General features: G+C 43.8%; 2 long non-coding RNA genes across 12 annotated transcripts in view; one reads left to right on the top strand and one right to left on the bottom strand.

The window, feature by feature from the left end:
- The window catches only part of LOC122177237, a 60,065-nt gene that overhangs the window by 11,320 nt on the left and 24,947 nt on the right, over window positions 1-23,798 (bottom strand). For 9 of the 11 annotated variants that reach the window (XR_006177990.1, XR_006178002.1, XR_006177996.1 and 6 more), the window contains 2 exons: window positions 16,436-16,583; window positions 5,442-5,531 (listed from right to left, as the gene is read on the bottom strand). This is a non-coding gene — a long non-coding RNA (uncharacterized LOC122177237). Of the gene's footprint in view, window positions 1-3,731; window positions 4,143-5,441; window positions 5,532-16,435; window positions 16,584-22,865; window positions 22,980-23,798 lie in introns of those variants that run through there. The other 2 variants (XR_006177992.1, XR_006177998.1) reach the window with 2 other exon arrangements.
- The window catches only part of LOC122177240, a 37,623-nt gene continuing 15,314 nt past the window's right edge, over window positions 1,490-23,798 (top strand). Inside the window, exon 1 of the long non-coding RNA XR_006178011.1 lies at window positions 1,490-1,806. This is a non-coding gene — a long non-coding RNA (uncharacterized LOC122177240). The remainder of the gene's footprint in view (window positions 1,807-23,798) is intronic.

A 23,798-nucleotide genomic window follows, 5' to 3' on the forward strand; every position in this document is an offset into this window, starting at 1 on the left:
AAGAAAGGAAGAAAGGAAGAAAGGAAGAAAGGAAGAAAGGAAGAAAGGAAGAAAGAAAGAAAGAAAGAAAGAAAGAAAGAAAGAAAGAAAGAAAGAAAGAAAGAAAGAAAGAAAGAAAGAAAGAGAAAAAATGAAAAAAAGAAATTTTAAAAAAAGCACCCTGCACCTAACTGAGCCCTTCCCCTCACGGCTCGCTCCCCGCTCGCTGCAGCACCCTTCTCACCAAAACCGACCCCAATGGATGCATTCCCGGTTCCCCACGCTCCCTTTCCCCAACACTTGCGAGGACAGAGCGCTGCCCGCCCGCCCTCAGCCCAGCCCCGAGCTCTCCCCGCAGGCTCTCCAGTCCCGGCCTCTCCCATCAGCCCCGTCCGGCCCCGGGGCAGCTCGTGGAGCTCATTTCGGGCTGCGGTTTTGACTTCCCGCACAAAAAAAACTCTCCGTCTTTTCAGTGACACCGCGCGCTGTCCGCCTTCGAACCGGGAGATATTCGTTCGTTTTATTTCTTTCCGCAACGACGAGGAAGGAGCGGGATCCGGAGGGCGCAGCCCGAGCCGGGAGCCACGGGAAGCCGCTTTCATTTCATTCCTCCGGAGCCGTCCGGGAGCGGCACCGCGCTCCGCTGCCCCGTCGCCGTGGGCCGCGCGCGTTCCGCAGGGACTCTTCTCCCGAAAACCCCGAAGCGCGATGAAATCCACCGTCACTCGGAAGGGGAAATCCGCACGTCTCACGCGGGCGGCTCGGGGGGGAATCCCAGCTCCCGCCCTGCCCGGCCCGAGCCCGCTCGGCCTCGCCCCGCTGTCGGCGGGAGGGCAGCGCCTCGAGGCCGGGGGAGGACCGAAGCCTCCGCCTGCCCGGGGCACGTCGGCCTGCGGCCCCGCGACCGCGGAGCGCCAGGTCCCTCGGGGCCGGGCCGGGTCTGGCCGGTGCGCTGCGGGGAACGGAGGCCGGCACCGCTCGGGAACGCGTTCCCTCGCCCCGACCGCGGAGGAAGGCCGTCCTCTCGTGTTTGCAGTTTTCTTTGTTTACATTCACTCTAGAAAACATTGGCCCGTGGCCAGCAAAGTGCGCTCGCGTTTCTCGGTGGAAAGCCGAGAGCGATCCGGCCCTGGCGGCTCCGCGCTGCCCGTCCTCCCCTCATCCCGCCGGGCCCGGGAGCAGCGCGTTGCCGGCCGGCTGCACCTGCGAAGGGCGCGGGCCGCTCCTCGCAGCTCGGTCTCCCCGGCCCCGGCCTCCCCGAGGCCGCAACAGGTTTCTCTGCGCGCACCGCCTCCCGCTGCGGGCTGCGGGGCGGCGCCGAGCCGTGCCGTGCCGCACCGCACCGAGCGGAGCCGCGCCGTGCCGCCCGCCCCGGCACACGGAGCCGCGGGGCGCGGCCCGGAGGGGGGGGCCGGCGGGTGCCCGAGGTCGCGCGTGTGCGCCGGGCCGTTCGCCGTGTCGTCCCCCCCCCCGTCCCCGTCCCCGCGGCCCGTCCCCCGGCGAGGAGCGAGTGCCGCCGCTCCGCCTTCTCCTTTTCGCAATGTTGACGCAATCTATAAATAGTGGAACAAAAGGAGCAACTTCCTCGCAGCTTTGCTGAAACTGCACAAAAAAGGCAACCGGGGGGGTGGGGGGCGTTATTTTGATTTGATTTTTTTTTGCCACCGCTTTCAAAAGCGAAGCCTCCTTCCCCCTCCCCCGCAGCTCTCTCGCTACTGGAAGATTACAGATCCGTGCGCGATTATTTTTTGATTCCTCGTTGTCTGCTGCGCTGGCACCGTCCTGCGAGCGGCGGAGCGGCTCGGCGCCGGGCTTCCCCCGCTGACAGTAAGTGCCGGGCGGGGAGGGCAGGGGGGAGGCGGGAGGCGCTCCCCGCCCGCCGCACCGCACCGCACCGCGGGTCGAACCCCTCTCCCCACGCGCGGCTCCGAGCCCCCACGCGCAGCTCCCGCGCCTCGGGGGTGCTTTTATCGGCGCGGTGGGGGTGTTCACGAGTCTTCCCCTTTCTCTTCCTCCTCCTGCCGCGCTCAGTGGGAGGGTGGGGGGATGCTGGTCACGATCACGCGTGTCCCAAACACCCCCCCGCCCCCCCAACCCCCCGCGGAGGGAGAATTACATCATCCTTTCTGTAGTGATGCTACCTTAGCGTGCGCGCACCCGACACCTCGGGAGCGCGCGTCCTCCCGCCTCGGAGGCGCGCGTTTCCCCCCACCCCGGCTCGGGCTCGGAGAAAGGCGCGCCCCCGCGCTCACACACACCCGCGCCGCCGAGTGTTTACAGTGCTGCCCCAGCCGTATTGTGACGTCTCCTGAGCGACAGTGCGCCTGGCCAATGGGACGCCGAGGCCCCGCCCACTCTCTCTCTCTCCCTCCTCCCTCTCTCTCTCTCTCTCTCTCTCTCTCTCTCTCTCTCTCTCTATCTCCCCCCCTCCCTCCCCCGCTCTGTGCGCGGCTGTCACGCTCCGCGCGCGCCGGCGCGCGCCCGCGATTGGCGCGCCCCACGCTGGTGCTCCTAAGCTCGGGGTGCGGGAAAACAGCAAAAATGCTTTGTTGTTGGTGGTGGTTTTTTTTTTTTTTTTTTTTTTCCTTGTTTCTTTTTTTTCCTTTCTTCTTTTTTCCTTTCTTCTTTTTTCTTCTTTCTTTTTCTTTTAACCCCGTGCAAAGATAACAGCGCCTACTTACACGCTGCAAAGCCCGTAGCAAAGATCAAAAAAAGTGTTTTTTCACACTTTTGAAACTTGTTGCGAGTTTAAGGCAGCAGTGCAAAATTCTCCCCCGAGCGGGCACCGGCTTAATGCGGGATTTAGGCAACCGCCCGGCCCTGCTCGGCAGCGCACGGAGTTTTTAATGTGTTAATGGCTCGGGGTGGCTTCAAAGAGCGTTGCTGTTTTGAAGTCCAGGTGTTTCTATTTGCGCAGAAAATCGAGCGGGGAGCTCTGAGCTCCTACTGTTACTAAAGTTAAAAGGAAACAAAGTTGAGCTGCTAAGTCGGCAGTCTGGAATGAGTCAATAGTGTCTCCTTTGTCCTGCTAGGTTGTAGCTCCGCTCCGTTTCCTCCGCACTAGCGAGCGAGAGTTTCGCCCCTCGGCTGAATTCTCGGTACATTCTGTACGCATCTCCCCCTCGCTAAGCGTCCCGGCAGCGAGGCTCAGAGGGGTCGAAGCCTCTCCGTGCTGCGGCTGCGGCTCCGGGCAGCGGGACGGCGCCGTGCAGGGCCGTGGGCTGAGCCAGCCGCCGTGCCGCAGCGCTCCGGGCGCGGTCAGCAACGGGCCCTCGCGGGTTGGCACAGACGTCGCCCGCTCGCTTCTCCTTTCCCCGCGTCTGTTTTGCTTTTCGATCGCCTCAATTGCGTACGCGGCTACGTTACGGCCGTCCCTTCTCACGCTTGAAAAAGGCTGTCCCTGCGGCCGTGCCCAATACTTCAATTCTTGAAATATATTTTAGCTCTTCGCTCCCGGCTCTTTCCAGAAACGCCGCCTCGCAGGTCCTGCTAGTCACACGCGGTTTTCCCCGGTGGCCGTGAAGGCCTCGGCCGCGAGTTCCTAAAGCTTTCGTTTCGAGTTCGCAACGCTTCCCTTCCGCCTCACCGCTAAGGCCGGCCCCGGGTCGGGAACGCGGCTGCGGGCAGCGCTGCCCCCCCCCGGCCCCGCGGCAGCCCCCGCGTCCTGCTCTGCGCCGGCGAGCAGCGCCGTGCGGAATTAACGAGGCTGCGAGTCAGGCTGCCGCTTTTGGGGAGCCCGCAGCCGCCCCGTCTGCGCTCCGAGGTGTCCCCTCCGGACGGCCGAAATATTTAACGGCGGAAAAACGCGGCGCTTGTTGGTGATGGGGAAGGTGAGGGCAGGAAAAAAAAGTTTTAAAAGATGGAGCCTGAGGCACAGAAGGAGCGGCACGGATCCAGCTGTCCTTTTATAGTAAGTGGTGTTTTACAGAAAGTGGGAAAGGAGAGAGAAGTGCCTCCCTTCCCGCAGCAGGACAGGGATGGTGCAGCCCTTCTCATCGCATTCCTGGAGGAATCTGCACGCAGCTCTCGGTTCTTCTCATTTCTGGAAACGAGAAGTGTCGTTCTCAGCAGTTCCTCTCTTGAGCCCTACTGCCGGGTCTTGCCTGACCCTCCGCTGGTACTGACGGATCTCTATAGAACAGTTTTCGAGCTTGGCATTCGTGCTTCATAAAAAGTCGTAAGAGATAGCTTTGATGAGTAATTTCTCGAAGTGCAGTTAACATTCTAAATACTATGTATGCGTAAATGTTGTTAGTTAACTGGGGCGTTGCTTTAGAACGTGTACAAAGGAGACACCCAGCACAGACCGAAAGCAAACTCTCAGCCCAGGTCAGAGCCACAAATATATCACATATAAAGGATGGGAGCAGGGTAGGAAACCTGCAGTAGTTCATCAGGTGAGAAACAGGCACTCCAGACTGCACGAAGAATTAAAAAAGAGGTGTGCAGAAAAGCAGGCAGCATTAGCTGGCAGAAGAGGATATGAAAACAGCTGTACTTTTTCAGGGCTCTTCATATCCTTGTTTCTGGCTGAATGTGCTACGTGCATGAACATCCTTTCTTATAAAAGAATAAATTTCACAAAGATCCCACTGTATGGCAGTGTACTGATTGGCTGTCACAGCCCCTGGCTAAATATTAATGTTGGTCGCTTTTCCAAGTCAAATCTATGAGCTACTCTATCTGGAGAACTTGAAATCTCTACCCACAAGTGAAACTCCAGTACGGTGCTTTTCTGACTTGCACGTTGTCTGTCCGTGTTTATAAAGATTTCCTTAGTAAATTACTTTTCGTTTGACAGCATTTTTTCTTCATGTGTTGCTTAGGGAAATATCAGGCAGTCTCTTTTGATCTGAGGCTTGGTTTGTTGAAGTTTTACAATGCTAAGCAGCGTGACAGACACACAGGACTAACCAGAAGGAGCTCCCCATCGGTGCAACCCCTTTGGTTTCATAACCCCTTGCAAGCTTAGAGCCATGATTTACATAGCAGTGAGGGAAAATGAAAATGAGGAGGAAGCCCATTGTGCCATGTACGTGTATTTTCTCCTAACGCAGACTAGATTAAACCTGGCCTGTGCCACAAGAACAGTGAAAGGTGAGAGCAAAGGCGAGCAAAGGATCCTCCCTCGTAATGACACACACAGTTAATGTTCTCTTCACCCAAGATAGTAAACCAGACCCAAAACGGGAAGGAGGATCTGGGCTATTCTTTCACCTCCCTCCCCACCCCCAGGCTCTGAGCCGTGGAGGAAGGATCGTGTTGCACTATTTTAAAGCTGGAGCAGCATGTGCACCTCCTTGGTACAGTGAGAGCACTGGGAGCAAAGCTCTCAGGGCTCCCTGCTCCCAGGGCTGGGTCTTATCCACAGAGCCATGCTCCAGTTCCCCTCCAAGTTCCCTTGCAAACGTACAATATTTGCAGGGATGTATACAAATAAGAAAGTTATTAAACTGACTTACCTTTGGCACGTGGCTTTGAAAGCTTCCTGCTCGAGGCAAGTCACAAAAGTCATGCTGTCACAGTAGCTCAGCACTGCAGGTAAAGTTGACCTGTAAATGAATGAAATAAAGAAATTGAGTGCCTTTGCCTAATTTCCTAAGCTTAAATAAACTGGATCGATTAGCACATTGAAAAATATCATTGCTACGTCTTTCTCCCCACCACCTGAGTGCAGATGATTTGAAGTTATACCATACAGCTGATGTTAAATCTGTGCTAAGGTAGGAGATGGATCATGGTTTCGAATGGAAGTTCAGGTTAGGGCCATAATTCTGTCCCTGCCTCCCAACTTTTAAGATCAGGACAATTAAAGCTGTTCTACTCCTCACTGGATCAAAGAGACAAAATATGCATACAGGATGCTCCATGGCCATGTGGAACTGCAGAAAGGAACTGCAGAAAGAAGCCATGAGCCTTCCCCTGGGAAGTTGGAACAGGGAAAGTTGTGGGGAGCAGTAGGAGATCCAGCACAAAGGACTGAATAGATTCTAGTGCCTAACTTAGTGGTTGATAGCCCTGCCCATGGAACTGGATGCTCTTTGAGGTCCCTTCCAAACCAAGCCAGTCTATGACTTTGATTCCACGATTCCAGGCTGTATAAAAGCATGCAGAGATGATAGAAGCTGTATAATCATGGGGTGACAAGATATGAACAGTTTAACCTTGCCTTAGCTTCTTCTACCTGGACTCTGTGAGTTTTAAAAGGAGCAAGATCTCGTTCAAGGCTTAAAAATACATTGAGCTCTACAGATAAAAAGCCATATGTCAAATTCAGCTATTCTTAATGTGGTGGGTAAAAAATACACAATTTTAACATACAGACTGGCAGACATTTCATTTGAAAGCAGGAATTAAAATAATGACAGGTTGTGTCACGTGAGAACACATTTAACAGCAAAACTGTCCTTTTCTGGTGCATGAAAGCCAACTATATGGAGGGAGAGGCTGCTGGAAATAAGCAGGGGGCACAAAAATGGAGGGAAAGATGGGGAGTTTAATGGAAGATGCCGAGTTGATAACCGGAGTCTTCAGCAAGGCTGTTACCCTCTTTACTTTCTAATGCTGTGCAAATGAATTCTCTTGCAAATCAAAGGTTCTGCCTCTCTGTGCCCCTGAGGTCATTCATGACCATGTCCTGACCCTGGCAGTCTGCAGTTGTCCTCAGCACAGGCACACACCTCCCCAGCCACTGCAGCCCACGTCTGCTGTACATTGCATGCTGCTTCCCCCTTCCTTGTGTTTGTTTTACAAATCTATTTTTTAAAATCCTATTACCTTTTACGTATTTCTGCATCTTTCCTTGCACTGAGAAGCTCCTTGATACTTAAGCAAATGTTAAGATATAAGCAAAAATATAGGAAGATCAGATTATTTCAGGCCACTTCGCAGCAAAAGGAATACTTTCTTTTATGGAAAGCAAAATCTTCAGCTGAAAGAGGCTGGTGTTTACATTGTCACTAAAACTTCTGCTGAATGGGGAAGAAACAGTAACAGCAGACAGCGCTTCAAAAGGAAGTTCTGTTACAGCACAGAGGAAAAAAAAAATTAAGTTCTTCCAGTGTATAAAATATGTACTCAATGCTGAGCTTCTACATTTGCCTTCAATACTGAGCTATGAGCGTGGAGCGCCCCACTGCAAGTTGTTAATGTACCCACCAGCCCCACTGCTCAAACCTATGCGAGGAAAGAATTAATACAAAGGCATTCATCGAGCACAAAACTGAGATATTCTTTCACTGCAACTTCTCCAGCTCTAACAAAGGCACCATTCAAAAAATAAAAAATAAAAAAGCATTTCAAAGAGCAGTGTAGATGCTGGGCATGGATCGGCTCCTCACTTAAAGACAGAGGCCGCTAGCCCAAAGGAATAACTCAGACAACACTGACGCTCCAAGTTTCAGACTTTCAAGCCGGAGGCCTCCAGTTGGAACTTATCTCTGTTTTCACACATCAGTAGGTTCGGCAGAGTTAGAAATACCCAGCACATACAAGGAAAACAATCTCTATCAGTGGATACAGCATGAACACGATAACGTGATGTTTTGCAAGCCTCGAGCAATTGTCAAGCCGCTGCGTTTTGTCAAGGCAGCACACTTGACTGTCAGGGCCATCTAACCTCAGGTCACCTTCTACCTTGCCCCCTGGCCAGGTCCCAGCACCTCCATTTACTCTCTGTAAGCGGCTGCAGCACCCTGGAGGCAGGGCCAGAGGCAATGGATGCTGCTGCCCCAACACGAGCAGCAGCTGCCTGGGTGCATCGCTTTGTGTCTCTGAGTTAAATGATCCTTTTTTACCACCTGTCCGAACAGAAAAGAGAAGGACCCTACTTTATTCTGTCAATTTTGGGATAGTTTTGTATTTGCGTTATTTTATTTCAGTGTTCAAAGCCCTTATCCAATTAAACACAGCCACTCACAAAACACGTTTCTTTTTGTCATCCGGATTTGTTATTCCCTCGCTATACAATTTTTACTTAAACTCCTATAAAGCAAACCTCTGATTCTTAATTTTCACATTTTGTAATAGAAAATGGGGGATGATATGATGGTGTGATAGAAATGGGGGTATGACGGTGTGATAGAAAAGGGGGTTTTCTTTACTACGTGATTAAGCCTTCCAATTTCAATTTGTAAACTCCGTGTAGATGGAAGCAGAATGCAATTAAAATGTAGCAAAAGAGCACCACATTTTTTATCAGTTTAATTAAATAACCATAGATGTACGTAATGTGTAAGAAAAAGAATACCCTGATCAGAACACAGTGCACTGCAAGCTGATTTATTCAGCAAGGACTAATCACTGCTAGCTGGTGAGCTGCAGTGATTGTTTCTGGTCAGCACGACCTTCAAGACTTTAATGCTGGTACATCTCATCCTCTCACAGTCTTCACTCATGGGCTCGATGAGAAAGAAAATTAGGAGATTGCCTGCTTTTTCATCTCTCAGTGCAGCCTTCTACTTTGAATGTAAAGTAAATGAGTACATTAAAAGAAGAAAAAGCTATTGGAAGCAGCTTCAGCATTCTGTGGGTTACAGTTCCAAGCGCTCTGGCAGTGACTCCCCACCCCTTCAGTGGTTTGACTTGCTCCAAAAATCTGGCGTCAAAAAATGTGTCGTGTAGCACTTTTATTGTGTTATTTAAAATACCTACAGTAAATGTAACCCTAGAACAGGCTGCCCTACTTCCATACTTAATTTTAAGTGGTCTTGTTAAAAAAAGAAACATTTAATTTAAATAAAATAAAGTATACATATATAACTCATTAAACTCATGTTAATCATTCCAGTAGGCCACAGAAGCAATAGAAAATGTGGATTCCCTCCTTTCTGATTCATCAGCCACTTATGCTACGGAGCGTTCAGAACAGAACGGGTTCCTACTGTGCCTGCTGGTGTACGCATGAAGTTAAAGAGACAGAGCCCTGGCAGAGAGGTTTGCCTTAATTTGCTCAACACCTGAGGTGTTAAAAGTAAAGCCAAACAGGAGAAGCTTTTTGCTTTTTTTTTTTTTTTTCAGTAAAGCACTGGCTGTTCAAGTGCAGGTTTACCAGTGCCAGGAGGCAGAGCATGGGGGGATGCCACAAAGGGCCCCAGATCCTCCATCCCCTCTTGCTCCCCTTACCCTTGAGTTCCAGCTGCACTCACCCAGGCCTATGGACTGGCAGTTGGAGAGAGCTGAAACGAACCAGGGAACTGAATGTAAGCAACAATGGCATTAAGCTCTGCTAAAGATAGAGGCTTCCCATTGAATTTCCTTCCTGCGTGACGCTGGAGCATAAACCTAGCACCAGGACCACTTCTCAAGTGGAAAGGAAGAAAATTATTACTGACAAGGTCCAAAGACTGGGATACTGGCCTGCCCAGTTTTGAACTGTGCCTTACAGATCGGCATTACAGATCTGTGGATTCAACTGATTTGCTTAATATGGATCAGAATGTAATTCCTGCTCCCAGATTACTGTGTTGGAAACCAAGCTATCCCACAAATTTTCTAGCTTTTGGGGGGTTTTGTTTGTTTGTTTGTTTGTTTTTGGTTTGTTTGTTTGTTTTTGTGGACTGAAAGATTTCCTTTCTTGTAGTAATCTGAAAGCAAGTGTAAGGAAGAAGAAAAATCACTGGTCAAAATTACAGTGGTAACAGCAAGTTTCTAAAGAGATCAATTTTGGTTTAGGTAAAGCCAAGATTAAGCAAAAAAGGAGAGAAGGTAGAGGCGTTTCACTAACACATTACAAAATTGTTGACTCGGGTTGGCTCTCGTTGGTTGAATTTTAGAATGGTCTTGAAAGTATTGTTTCATTGCTGTAAGATTGGGCTAGGAGAGGCTCATAAATCAACTGTATCTTAGAATGGAAGAGAGGTTGGGTTGTCCATTAACCCACCTCTGACAGGAGGCATAAGCCAGTTCCTAGCCAAGTGAGCAGCAGGACCAGGACCAGCACACTTGACATTGCCCATGGTGCCAGTACCCAGTTTTTAGCTCGGGTGTATCCCTGGCTGGATGCGATCTGTCTGCTCAGTGACCTTCATTAGATCCTTCTCCACGTTCTTCTGCAGCCCCTCCTTGAATCCACGTGAGCTATTTGTACTATCTGTACTATCTGTACTATCTTAAGGCAAAGAATGTCACAAGTACATTACCCTCGTGCATATAAAATAATGCAATTTTTTATACTATTTGCTCTGAACTTGCCTACTGCCAGCTTCATCTGATGCACCCTCATTACTGTATTGGTAGTGAAGGCAGAAAGTTGATCCCTGTCCATCCTTTTCATGTGCCATTTTAAAATATTTATTGCTATTTTGAAGAAGCATCGGAGGGGCAATTAAAGACTGAAGTAGAAGCTGTAGTCTCTGTGCTGGAAACCTTTTTCTTCTTAGCTCTCGGCCACCGCTCAGCCCACTCTCTGTGGCAGATGCTGGAGCTGCTCTTGTACAGAAGGCCTTCCAAGATCCCAGGGAACTGGAAGCTCCACCGAGCACACTTGGGGAGAGCCACTCTTTCCCACTGTTAGGGATGATGCATTGGAGGAAAAGATGCAGTCATGCATATTGCGCTCTTAAAGCCCTGCCGGTCTTTCTGCAAGCAGAATCTAAAAGAATAGTAGGGAGTGGAAATAAAGAGAAGAAAATTTGCTATTCCACAGAAATCAGCCCCATTCTAAGAATATCACTTGCTAAGAATTAAAGCTCAAGGAATCAGTGTAAACCTCAGCTGAAAGCTGAAGTAAAAACCTGAAGTAGTTCAAGCCTTTCTCTAAGGGAGCAAGACTTTGTTTGTGGAGTTTGGTAGCAGACCTTAATCAGGCAGAGCTGACAATAATTAAAACAGCAGAAGCTTGTGAGAATTTCCTAGTATTTCCATAGGAGATTCATGGAATATATTCTCATTTTCCTTGCTTTTCCATATTCTCATTTTACAAGGCACAGGAATATCTCTCAAGCAGACAGGAAGGTCCAGTTTCTATTGGTGAGAAAATATTAAGATATATAATGGGACCCATTTTCATTCTTAGGTAAAAATACGAACAGAATCCATTCAGAAACCTTACTGCAAGGTAAGATATATTGTGTCCCAGTACAGAGACATTCTGTAGAATTCCAGGTAGTGTTAAAGTTCTTAAACAGCACAGTACTACTGAAAGCAGAGGTTAGGAGAAATGCTGATGATGCTAAGATACGTGGACAGAAAGTCTTCTAATTTAGATTTAGTGAAAGGTACTCTGTGTAAGACAAAATATTCTGCACTGTTGTGAAACAGTTTCTGTCAGTAAATTTCACACTGGCAACACCCAGACCCAGTTACAGCCATCCTGGGTTTGGCTGAAGGATCTGTTTATTTCTTCAGAAGAATATGTTTGGCTAAGCAGGTACAGAGACAGTGCTGAAAGTTTCACACAACACAAAGAAAGGTGAAAGGAAAAGGCATCCACAACTCATGTTTCTAGGAAGGTCAGCAGAGCATTTTTCCTGGAACTGTCAGTGTTGCTCCTGGTAGAATGGGGCACCTACTCTTGTCATGAATAAGTGCCCGTTTAGGATTTCCCATTTGAAAATGGTTCCTCTGGAAGACCTGTCACTGTTGTTGGCTCCCCATTATTGTGGTTAGATGGACTGAAGGTCAGGAAGGGTCAGAACCTCTTAACAACAAACCCCAAAAGTTCCCTGGTGTGTATCAGGTGAAAGTTACTGAACAGTCTTACCTCTCACTGGGTTGTTGACAAAACATATCATTGGTTATCACTTTGACTATCAGCACTTGTTCAGCAAGCCTCTGAAAAACAAAACCTAGTGTACTTCTGATTCAAGGTACTGGGTCCTGCCTCAGAGATACACAGAGAACATCCCCCAAGCATCACAGAGACTTTCAGCGTGAGCAAATCCCTGTATCTGAACAAGCTGCAGTCACATCCAGTAAGAAGATGACACCACAGTGAGGACCTGTGATTGGTTTGCCCCAAATTTAATGAGGAGAGGACTTCTTCATGTGCCACACCATTTGATTTGGTGCTGGGGAGCAACAGATCAACTTTGTGCAGAATGTAGACAAAGTATAGTATGTCTTGTGAGGGACTGTAAATGCCAAAATGCTTTCAGTGAGCTTAACAGATGCTTGGAAGGAGTTTAACTGACTTGTTGCTGTTCAGCAACCCAGTAACCATGTGTTTAAAATCAGTGTGGCTGGTTTTTTTAGGTCTAGAACCATTGATTCTATGGTTTTTGACCCATGTGACTTGAGCCAATCACCTGTTGTGGCACTACACTTCAGTTTATTATCTTCTAAGACAATTGCTTTTGGGAGAGAGGCAGGAAGAACACCAGAACAAAATAAATGTCTCTTGGTTCACGAGGAGGATTTGTGAAGGGTTGCTCTCTGCAGAATTAGGAATCTGCTGTGTGGGCTCCTGTATAAAGGACACTTTGCAGGCTGATCTTGAGAATTAAGGATTGGTGAGGAATTGGTCGTGGATCCAACATCAGTCCAGACTTGAAATAGCAAATGGAAGTGTCACAGTACTGATGGCTCACAGCATAGGGCTAGCCACTCACCCTTTCTGTAAGGAAAGTGGTAGGTACAGCAGCTTCTGTTAGCAATCCGCGGTGGCATATTTGCTCCTGCAATCTGTTGTAAAAGGAAATCTGTTTCTGGTGTTTGTTGTTTCTGACTGGCTGGATAGTTTTTCAGGGAATAAGGGATAGAGAAGGCACAAGAGCAAGCCAGACAGCTCAATGGACAGCACAGGCACTACGGAGGTGATCGCTGCTATCAGGACTCTAAATGCATCAGGCACTTAACACAAAGCCAGTCACTATCAAGGTCCCTGCAGGGATCATCCAGAAAATAAAATAGTTCTTTTCAGGCCATGGACTTTAAAATACATGAATCAAAGAACCACCATATTGCTGATGACTCTTTCATCCCTTGCTATGTGCATGTGCTTGTGCTTGGAACCGCAGTCCTCCGGCCAACTTCCCTGTCGGTGGGCTGTGGGCACAAGTATGGCCTAGAAGCCCAGAACCACTGCTTTTAAGACACTTAGTATGAGACACTGCCTTAAAGCATAACTGTAGCTTTATTCATGGAATTTAGAAATAAACTGATTTTTTTTCCCCCCCCTAGGGAAATCCCCTCCCTCCTTCCCCCACTGTCTGTTTCCTTGTGTCATAAATAGGATCTGAAGAATCATGCTAGGGAAAATATTAAACCTCAGTAACTCATGACTCTCTTATCTGTATAGAAGGAGACATATCTGGTATATTAATTTAAACCATATTTCTTAATAGTCAGTAGGAGACCTAATTTACTGCATGAAATTAATTACAGTACTACACATAAAAGTTAAATGAATCACACAGTACTTATATTGCACTGTTTCTACCTTTGTGGTATGGAGGAAATAATGAAATACACATAAAAGTTAAATGAATCACACAGTACTTATATTGCACTGTTTCTACCTTTGTGGTATGGAGGAAATAATGAAATCATGAAAGTTTGTACTCACAGCACTGTTTAATGCCCTGAGGACAGAGAGCATAAGGGTGCTTCAAGTAATCCACTGATACCGTCTAATAATCAGACTCTGCTCATCCAAACTGTCCTAGTACTCACGGGGCACATACACACCAGCAATGAGCTATATCTACTCAAGCACTCAAGAAGCCAAAAGCACCCCAGCTGAGTTATTCACATGCTTCATAAAAATCGGGCAATTAAAATAATTTTCTGTGCTTTGGCCAATTTAGATGGAAAGCTTGGCTACATAAGTTAATATGCATGCAAACTACATTAAGAAAGCATCGTTCTCTTTATTACTGTTTCTGTGTATCACAGTGTAAGTATGGAGAGCCCAGAACTACCTACAAACTCTAATACTCCAGAGAAAATATTTTCTTAATTTTGACCTCCTCTTAACTTATTCCTCAAAATTGGCCAGGGACTGTCTTTCTAAAGTACAGTTTACAGCACTTTGGTCAGTCTAATTTTGATTATGCTAAGTAACCAGATTACCATCTCTTTAAAATAATATTGAATCTTTTAAGACAGAATAACTCAAAACAACTGCACACCATGTTTTCCCAATTCTATCTCACCTTCCAACTATACGTTCTCTATAGAACTATAGAACCATAGAATCAAAGAACGGCTTGGGTTGGAAGAGACCTCAAGGATCATCAAGCTCCAACCCCTCTGCCGCATGCAAGGCACCAACCTCCATATCTAATACTAGACCAGGCTGCCCAGGGCCCCATCCAGCCTGACCTTGAACACCTGCAGGGACAGGAGGTCCTCTCTGGGCAGCCTGTGCCAGCACCTCACCACTCTCCTGGTGTACTTTCCTTGTATCAATCAGTCCATCTTCAATTAAAAAAATCCTCTGTTCTTTATCACATCATTCCAGTTTAATTGTGTATGGTTGTTTACCTCACTCAGTCAAACAGCATATATTCTTTTTCTTCTCAGCTGCCCCTTGGTAATTCTTACTGCTTCTAAATATCTTTATTTAATCCATAAGAAATGTTTTCAAAGTTGTTAAGCGACACATTCATTGGCACCTTTGAAATAGCAGTTAGAGCATTCTATACTATTAGTTGTAGGGGTGTTTTTTTCTTGAGTATCATATCATCTGAAGTAGATTACAGACACCTTGCTGGGCATTGATTTTCTTAATCGTCTCATTGGGCCCTGAAGACACATGGAGAAACTACATTTCTCTTCCTAATAAATCACCTCTGGTTAATGAAATCTTTTCTTTAGTCTGAAAAAATAATACTAACTGATTGATAAAATACTCAATGGGAATGTTGAAAATATAGTTAACATTTTATAACTTCAAACTGTAAATGTGAATACTCAATTACTAAAAAAAAATCAGAGACTTTATGCACCCTTTGAAAAGCAAGTTCTGAGAAGTGGGCAAGCTTAGATTTTGATTTGAAGTAAAAGAAGCCTCAGTAGTTTCACATTTTTCTCAATTTGTTCTATTCATCATCCACAATTCACATCATTCTCTCTTCACGAAACGTCTTGGATCACAAGCTACTACTTTGATTTTCATGAGAAAAACTAAAAAGTGTGAATTAAACGTTCTGAGGTTATTTGCTAGACATGTTCTTCCCAAAGCTTCTCTGAAGAAAGCTGGTTTTCTTCTAAACTATACTAATATAAAGAAGCAGTAGTATGTAATTTATATTCTTGTTCCACAGTGCTGTGGGAATTTTAACATAGAGCGAACTTTGCCTGTAGCAAACAAATTTATAATGCAGTCAATTACTGTTGGTAAATAAGACTCCTAAAATTACATACATCACATTGACTACAATCTCTGTCTGGACTGCTTTGTGTTTTAAAGGCTTTGAGACGGTAGTGGTCTTCTTCTAGGTCAGTTCTCAAATAACTTAAATAGATGTCTTCTACTTTAAAAACTCCTTAAGCCAAGACCTGGTCCAGTCTAGATGATTCACGTGCTGTACAAAAGAGGAACGTTACACTGGAGCTCCTTGGTTTTAAAGTAGGATAACAAGACAGGTCTACAAAAGCGAAGGATTGCTTCTTCTCTTACTTTCTTAAGCCTTCTTCTCTGGGAGGTTAACTAAGCAGAAATCATTTGAGTCTCTGTATGCTATTCACATTTTTAATACAGCTGTTCCTAATAATTGAAATGTTTCTCACACAGTTTGAATGAAGGTACAAAAAATACCCATTTTCATATATTCATTCTTTGCTGCCACAGACCAAATACAAGAACTATCACTGCAAGATGAGCACTTCAATTTGAAGACTTTAGCTATTGTTTGAGATGAACACAGAAATTCTCAAGCAGCGAACAGATCTGCATTTTTACTATTTATCACAATAATAAATACAATTAAAGGCTTTTCTCATTTTCCTTCAAATTGAGTTTCTTAGAAGGATCAGACGTGCTCATCAGGATTTTGAGCAGACTGAACATGGTCAGGATTTTGAACAGGCAAATGAACCTCATCCTTCCAGTATCCTTGCTCTTCCGTGTCACGTATTTTATGTTCTACCGAAAGCACACATGTGAATGACTCACATTATAATCAAGGCCATGAATGTCAGTAACGTGATCCATACATGTTCTTTAATGTTGTTTTTGAGTACAGGAAAATAAAATAAATTGAGGTTTGGAGCACGAATACAAGTGATACTTTCTAATATCACTAACTAATTTCACTTTGGGGTTCCATTATGACAGCACAGATACTAGGTTTCATTTTTATTACTAACAGACTTCACTTATCACAGCAAAAAATAGGCTGCTAACCACAGAAAGTAAAATTGATCATCAAAGTTCTGGTTTTGCTTAGGAGTCAGACTTTTTCAGATACTCTGTAAAGTAATACACTCTGGTTATCTATTTATGACTTAAAAGAAACTACATGTGTTTTGAATGCAATATATTTCCCCGTAATATCAACAAAGCTGTACATACCTGAGGAGCATGTGCTGGAAGTCAAGGGAAGAGTGTATTGCTGATGCTGGAACAAAGGCACACAGCCTCCTGTGTGGAGGCTCACATAGTGCAGTCAGGTACCAGCGCTGCTTGCACAGATAGGTGAACTTTTATCCTTGTCCATGATCTGCAAATACAGAGTACATGCATGTGAAGTTCAAAGTTAAAATTGGTGAAAATTAAAATACAAAAACGCATACAAAATACAAAAATGCCTCTATTGATAAAAAGATGCCTGTATTTTTAATGATTTATCATGCATTCAGACAAGCTAATTTCATTTCTGCATTTCATAATTTATTTTCAAATTACTTATTAAATTCCAGATTATTTATTGAGTTTAGTGGAGCTAATGGAGTTAGGAAAGAAGATAAATGTAAGAGCACTGTGGTGACAGAAATTCATTGTTTAAGGTGTTCTAAATTGCCAGTGAGGAGGATGCTCCAGCATCTCTGGACAGCACAGTTCCACTTTTTACCCATCCTTGGACTCAGAAGTGCTGTAAAGTGCTGTAACCCAAAATTAAGATAATCTTCTCTTGTCTTTCCACAACAGGCTACAAAAGACAACTGCTGAATGTCTTCTTCACAATAATCTTTAGATGTCAGATTCTTTTATTTTCCCCTCAGTCCTTTCTTCTGCAGACTAAACAAACACAGCTTTTTCAAACCGCGCCTTATAAATCTCGCTCTGCAAAAGCCTTTTCACTCATGTGTTCTCCTACAGATTCTCTTTTACCTGGACATTGAAATCATTTCCCTTTCCTAGATTTTAACACAATGATGCAATTTTATTTCCTTTTTTCTTTTTTTTTTTTTTTTTTTTTTTCTGGCCATTTTGCTCAAGTGTTTCTCGTTGGCTTGCTTGATTGATTTTGTTTCATCTGTAAAAGTACATGCTATCAATATCCTCTGGAGTTTTGTGGTGTTGTAGAGCAGTAGGGCCCACAGAGCCTTGAAACAAAACACATCTGTCCATTTTTTCAGTCCCTTTTTTGGAAATCAGTAATGACACTTAATTCTCTTTGAATGATTCGCTTGTTCTCATTTTTTTTCCTTTCAAGTAGTGGATGAAACAGGGATTTTGTATGCCTTCTGTTTAGTAATACTTAACTTTCAGGTGTAATGCCTAAAACAAGAATGATAATATTCTTAATAAATGAGCAGCCATACAGATGGACAGAGAAACATTTTTTTGCTTTGAGAATCAGGCATAAACAGAAGGAAGGTTTGACTCAAAGCCCACATCCCTCTCCCTTGCCTCAAAACAGATCATAGTGCCTTCTGAATCAGAGGCAGAAGGATGCTGCTAGCTGAAATATTCAGTGGAGTCCCTTTTGATGTTTACAGAGTTACTAGTTTGTGGTAAACGCGTGTCACATTCTGCACTGTTTTCAATATGAGTTTTGTCTGAATAAAGCCGAAATATTCTGGACCAAGAAAAATAAAACAAAGGATGTAAGATAACAGATCAAAGAAGTGCTTTAAATGCTGCGGTGGCTGTCTTTCTTCACATTTATTTCCAGCTGCCTGCCTTTGGAGAATCTAGTCTCTTTACTTTTTTAACCAGAGATAGTTTATCCTGGGAATCTCCAAATTATTTCCTTGAAAAGAAAGACAAAAAGTGAAAAACTGGTCAAAGGTCTACGACATGTAGCCCAGGTTTTCTGTCTCTTTGCTCTACTTCACTCGCACAGACTGTACCACTATACCACAGTCACGTATGAAAGTTCTTCTAAGAAGTGGTTTCTTGTTTGCTTTTACTTCTTAATATTCATATCATCTATTCTTAGGGTAGTTTCATAATGAATTCCTGAAATTTAGTAGTTGTTCTCTGTAATCTAACTAACCTAGCCATTTGCAAAGCATCCAGACCCCAAAGTACCCAGGTGTGCTCCCTGGAACAGTGAACTCTGTGGCTCCCAGCAGCTCCTGCTCACAGCCATCCATTTCCCATGTCAGAAAAAGCCTTTTCACACCTTCTCTGATGATTTCTGATGCATTCACCTCCTGGACATGTTGAAGCTTGCTGCACAGCTCCCAAAAGCAATGGGAAAAAACCCTTTCTCTGGGAACAGAGAGGCAACCCCACAGCACGTGGCTATTCAAGCAGGAGTGATGAGCACTGAACGTATTCAGAGTGAGCAGAGAAGCAGTTTACCAACACTCTTCCAGCAGACAGTCATACCTGTGCTATCTGCTGTATTTTTCCAAATCTCTTTTCAGAGAAGCCTTAAAGTGACTTTTTTTTCCCCTCAAAACAGGAACTGCTAGCTCTGACAGTTCAGACATTAGGCTCAGAGGGAAGTGGACAGCTTCAAATATTTTGTTTGTTTCATGCCATTTCCTGAAACTGAAATTACAGAATTTTACATAATGCATTTGCATTTCAAAATTACAAGGTCACTGTAAGAACTTTTTTTTTTCCCAGCCAGATATGTAATACATGTGACATTGGCTTTTTTTTTCCTCCATCCACGTGAATGCAAATCTACTTTCTTCACCCTGATGTTCTCTTGCCTTTACGGATGCATAATTTCTATTATTTGCAAAAACAGAACTATACCGAAGTCAAAGGCATGGAATCAGACATTAACACTGTAGATGTGATTTTGCTGAACATATTTCCCCACCACATTGCACATATGGATGCCAGCATAACAGTAAGGCCAGAAAAGCCCACTTAGTTCCTCCAGAAAAGCTGCTCGAGTCTTAAGGACTTGAAGGACTTGCTCTGCACTTCTTAAGGACTGCTTCTCCAAATAAGTTACGCTAGTTAATCTGCAGACAAATTTATGCCTGAATAGCTGTTAAGATGGTCTCTTTGTTTCCCAGCATTACATTAAGAATTGTTTCCTACTAACTTGTTTCCAAACACCTACTCCCATTTTTTCCTTCTCAACTTCTGGCCACTTTATTTTGATCTGCAGCATCCTAAAATTTTGCCCAATTTATTTATTTATGTCCCTTATATACTGAATAAATGTAGTCAGTATCAAGCATACAGAAATTTTAATCAAGCAAAATCAAGTTGTTTGTGAATTTAGTAAATTTGGCAAGTTCTCATGAACGTGGTGACCCTGTGCTGAATGTAGGTATTTTCCTTTGAACTGCCTGCAACACTTCATACCAGAATGCCTCAAACATTATAGATGTGGTGCTATCAGCACTATACATAACTACTCTAAAAATTATTAGCTCCTTAATTTTATCTATTTTCAAATGTAATGTACAAAGAGACAACATTCTTCTTATAACCCCGATGGCATTCTGATACATTTCTTGAGTTTTTGTTAGATTGATATTTCAAGAGCCGATTTTGCCAAGTATAAAGATCCTCAGCACTCACCAGAGGACCTGAACCCCCTGCAGAATCTGCACATTGTTTTCTCTCTCTACATCTGAGTAACTAAAATGACAGTATTCAACTGAATGTTAGCAGATCATGTTCTAATATTGTTCAACTTGCCATGTTTTCTCTCTCTCTCTCTCTCTCTCTCTCTCTTCTTTTTTAAATGTTTTTAAAGTTAAGCAGTTAATCCCAGGTCTTAAAATAGTCCATGAATGTAATGTTATTTCCTCTTTTTGTGTATTCCGCACGTAGCTTTCTACAACCTGTAAAATCAGAAGCAACAGTGAAAACAACGGGTGACCTCACTAGGTCAAACTTTGACCTGGAACCTAAGAGTAATTACATCACACACTGGCAAACTGTCCAAGTAATTCAGAGATTATATTAATCCCAAGATATTATTGCATATCCCTTTCAGAAATCTGTACAAATATTCAGTAAAGCACTTATTCCATCATGTGCAGGATGAGATCACTACTCCGAAATATGCCCGATTCAGCATCAGATCCTTCTCAAAAGGCTAAGAACAAAACACCATAACCAAACACATTATATGCCAGGCTTGTATCCCAGAAGGAACTCCACATACATAGGACTCAAAATGCTTTATATTAATGAACTAAATCTATTTACCCAGTCATATGCTAACTTCTTTGGGTTGACGGTTGAACTAGATGATCTTAGTGGTCTTTTCCAACCTCAATATTTTTATGATTCAGTGATTTTTTATTGTAACCTTGCTTCCTCAGAAAGAATCTTTGTTCACCTACACAGCTTTCCAATTTCATTTAAAAATACAGTCAAGTGACAACTGCTTTACCTTTTGCTGTCCTTCTCTGACTTTAGCTTAGTGATTTATTTTCAGCTTTTCTTTGTTATCTTTAAGTCACTTTACATCAAAATTTATACATTCATTGACATTTCAGTTGAAGAAACCATAGTCTGAAAGGTAACTATAGATGACTGGCTTTCAAGCCGTTGCAGCTTTATCTTAGAGCAGGCTGTACAGCTGTTATCACCGCCAGCGGCACCTCGTTGATCTGTGTTACTGGGCTGAGCAGGGTCCAGATGTGCGTTGGGCTCTGCCATGGGACAACCTATGGCTTTGAGCTGTTAGCGTGCTTTTTGGTGTGCTTCTGGGCCAGGCCGAGAAGCCAGGAGCAGCACGGGTTGGGTATTGTGCTCAGCAGGGAGTAAGGACAGCTGCCACCCAGAATGGCCAGTTGTGTGAACGGGAGCTGTGACACGCTATCCACCTGCAGCTGCACCACGGCCCTTTTGTTTTCTAGCACAGACGCCTAAGAAAATAAAGGCAGAGACTCAGTGCATCGCCTCGTGCTCCTGTTATCAGAGAGCTGCTGGCATGGAGAGGCCCCAATCAGCTCCTGGTGGCCACAGCAGAGGCGCTCGGCCTGCTCAGAAGCGGCACAGAGCCTGAGCCATGGGTGCAGTTGGACCCCTCTTCAACTGGGGAAATCCGTTTTATCTTTGCACAATAGCAAACTCACAGTCTGCATTCCCAGTTCATTTTTATTTTAAGCCGTTTAGTAGTTTGTATCTTACTTCACTGAACGTTTGTTTTCAGGGGAACCCTATTCTCATTTTATTGCAGTGTTAGTGCTGCACGAGCTTTCTGCTGTTACTTCCCAAACCTTGCATTTTTCTGCCAGTGATGTTCACAGTGATTCCTGCTTTTCTGGCCCATATATTGAACTAGAAGTACTGTACATACTTAAGGTCTTCATTTTAGGTTTGTTGTTAAGTTTTTTTTCCTGATCACTATCAGATCCAGGACTGAATTAGCTGTCATTACTTATTCTAGTAGTATTAATAAAAAATACCCTATATCTCGGATAAAATAAATATGACATTAAAAATATTCTCTATCTTAGCAATATCTTGTAGCCTATTTGGGAACACTCTCGCACATAATTCAAAATCCTCCATTAAGCTTTTCCACACCCTTATTTTCATATCATAGCACAGTCCTTCTTCCCAGCCCTATAGAGAGTCACATGAAATAAACCTTCATCACAGCCTTCATGGATCTTCCATTTTCATGCATAATATTATTTCTGTGCCTGCCAGCCATGGGAACTGCAGGGGCTGCATGCAGGGTGGCTGTTTTTATAAATTACGCTCCCTCACCTGATCTTCCCTATATAGAAACAGATAGTTATATTCTATTTATGCCTTAGCCAGGCTTGTTTGTAATGCAATCAAAAAGCATTTCATGGAATTTGTTGTGGCACTGCACCTCTCAAGACCAGACGCACCTAAGCTGTGCTAATGAACAGAAATATCTAATTTCACATGATTATTTCCTGAAAGGGTTTCTAGATTATGTATATTATCACATCTCAGTGTAGTAGTATTCGCTCAATGTCATTCTATTCTTGCTAGTGTTTCCCTATGGCTGCATTCGTTTATTTGCTGAAAAACTTGTCTTGCTTTGTTAGTATTTCCAGCTATGCTTTCCTCACTATTCTTCATATGTTGAAGAGAGAGAGATTTTAACTGGTTATTTTTACTGAGACACTGTCACCCAGAAATTGCAATTAAAAAACCCAACACAAATTTGAGTGTAAAAATACTTCTGTCTTCACACTGTAGCCCTACATTTTAGGTTAGTAGTATGGTTAAACAAGCAACAGTTTTGTACCTTATGTAATGCCATTAGAGTACTCCCAAAAACACAGTTGATTCTCCCATGCTAATTCAGTTTGATGTATTTCCCTCTAACAATAATATGCCAATCTTAAAATTATATTATTTTTCATGATAAGACCATGTTCCATAACTACTGTAAAACTGATAAAGATATTAAGGAACAGTCTGTTTCAGGATGTTATTACATTACATTAAATAGTCAATGAAAAGGACAGAATGTCAGCAGCTATAATTTAACTGTATGCATGCCATTTTATATAATATGAGGATAATACTAATAGGCTTTACATAGTTTTTAGAGGTCTTTCTTTCTCACTCCATGGATAATGTTTGTATGGTTCATTCAATAAAATTAATTGCAGCAGATCCATTCTAATAAAAAACTTACCAGTGTTACTATACAACCCAAAACCCCGTCCTCCATATAACTACTTCTGGGTCCAGCATTGCTCTGCTTTCTAATTCTTGTATAGCACGTCAACCTCATACTCAGAAAATGAATCTGACATTTAAAAAAAAAAAAAAGCTTTTTTAATGGACTCAAAATTACGCAGAATTCTTGTAATTACACTGGTTTAAAACTTCTGGGCATCACAAATGATATGCTCAACCACACCCAAGCATTTTGTCATAAGTTGCTATCATTACTGTAAGCTATCTAAGTACCAGGAGAGGCTGCAGAACCATATTGTACATATCAGAAAAATTCCAAAATGTCACTATTTTATCATGTACTTAGCTTTCCTTTCACTGTACTATGTCAAATCCAAGGAGTTCAGATTGTGCAAAGAACATTTAGTAAAGATTACAAAATGTGTATGTATCTACCCCTCAGAAAACATTAACTTTTATTGCAGATTTCTGCTGTAACAAGCATGATTTATAAAAAAAGATCAACTACTTTTATGGATGTACATCTTCTAGTTGTCCTTCTTTTTTTGTTACTTTAACTGTTTCCATTACTGTCAATACAAAGCACTCTTTGTGCTAGCATTTCCTCTTTGATCTATCTGCAAATAAAATCTAAATGCTCCTGCAACGCCAATTATGAAGGCAGAATGTTTGCTTTCTTTCAGATGCTCCTTTTAAGTTAGCAATCCTATACTGAACCAATACCTTAAATTTGTATTTTTATGGGAATGTTCATGCCTGTCCATAATTATTATGCCACTGATGTGGATTCCCGTGAGGCATGTGTGGCATAAAATAAACTGCTGTCACTGAGTGCTTGAGTTTCTTATCTATTGGAAGTCCTGAAATGGCACATCTGATCATGCTTAAGACAGTTGTTTAAACTGATGGATGTATATGTGAGAGAAAA

This window comes from Lagopus leucura, unplaced genomic scaffold (assembly GCF_019238085.1).
Source record: "Lagopus leucura isolate 7727_CA_CO unplaced genomic scaffold, USGS_WTPT01 Super-Scaffold_100001, whole genome shotgun sequence".
Classification (NCBI taxonomy): domain Eukaryota; kingdom Metazoa; phylum Chordata; class Aves; order Galliformes; family Phasianidae; genus Lagopus; species Lagopus leucura.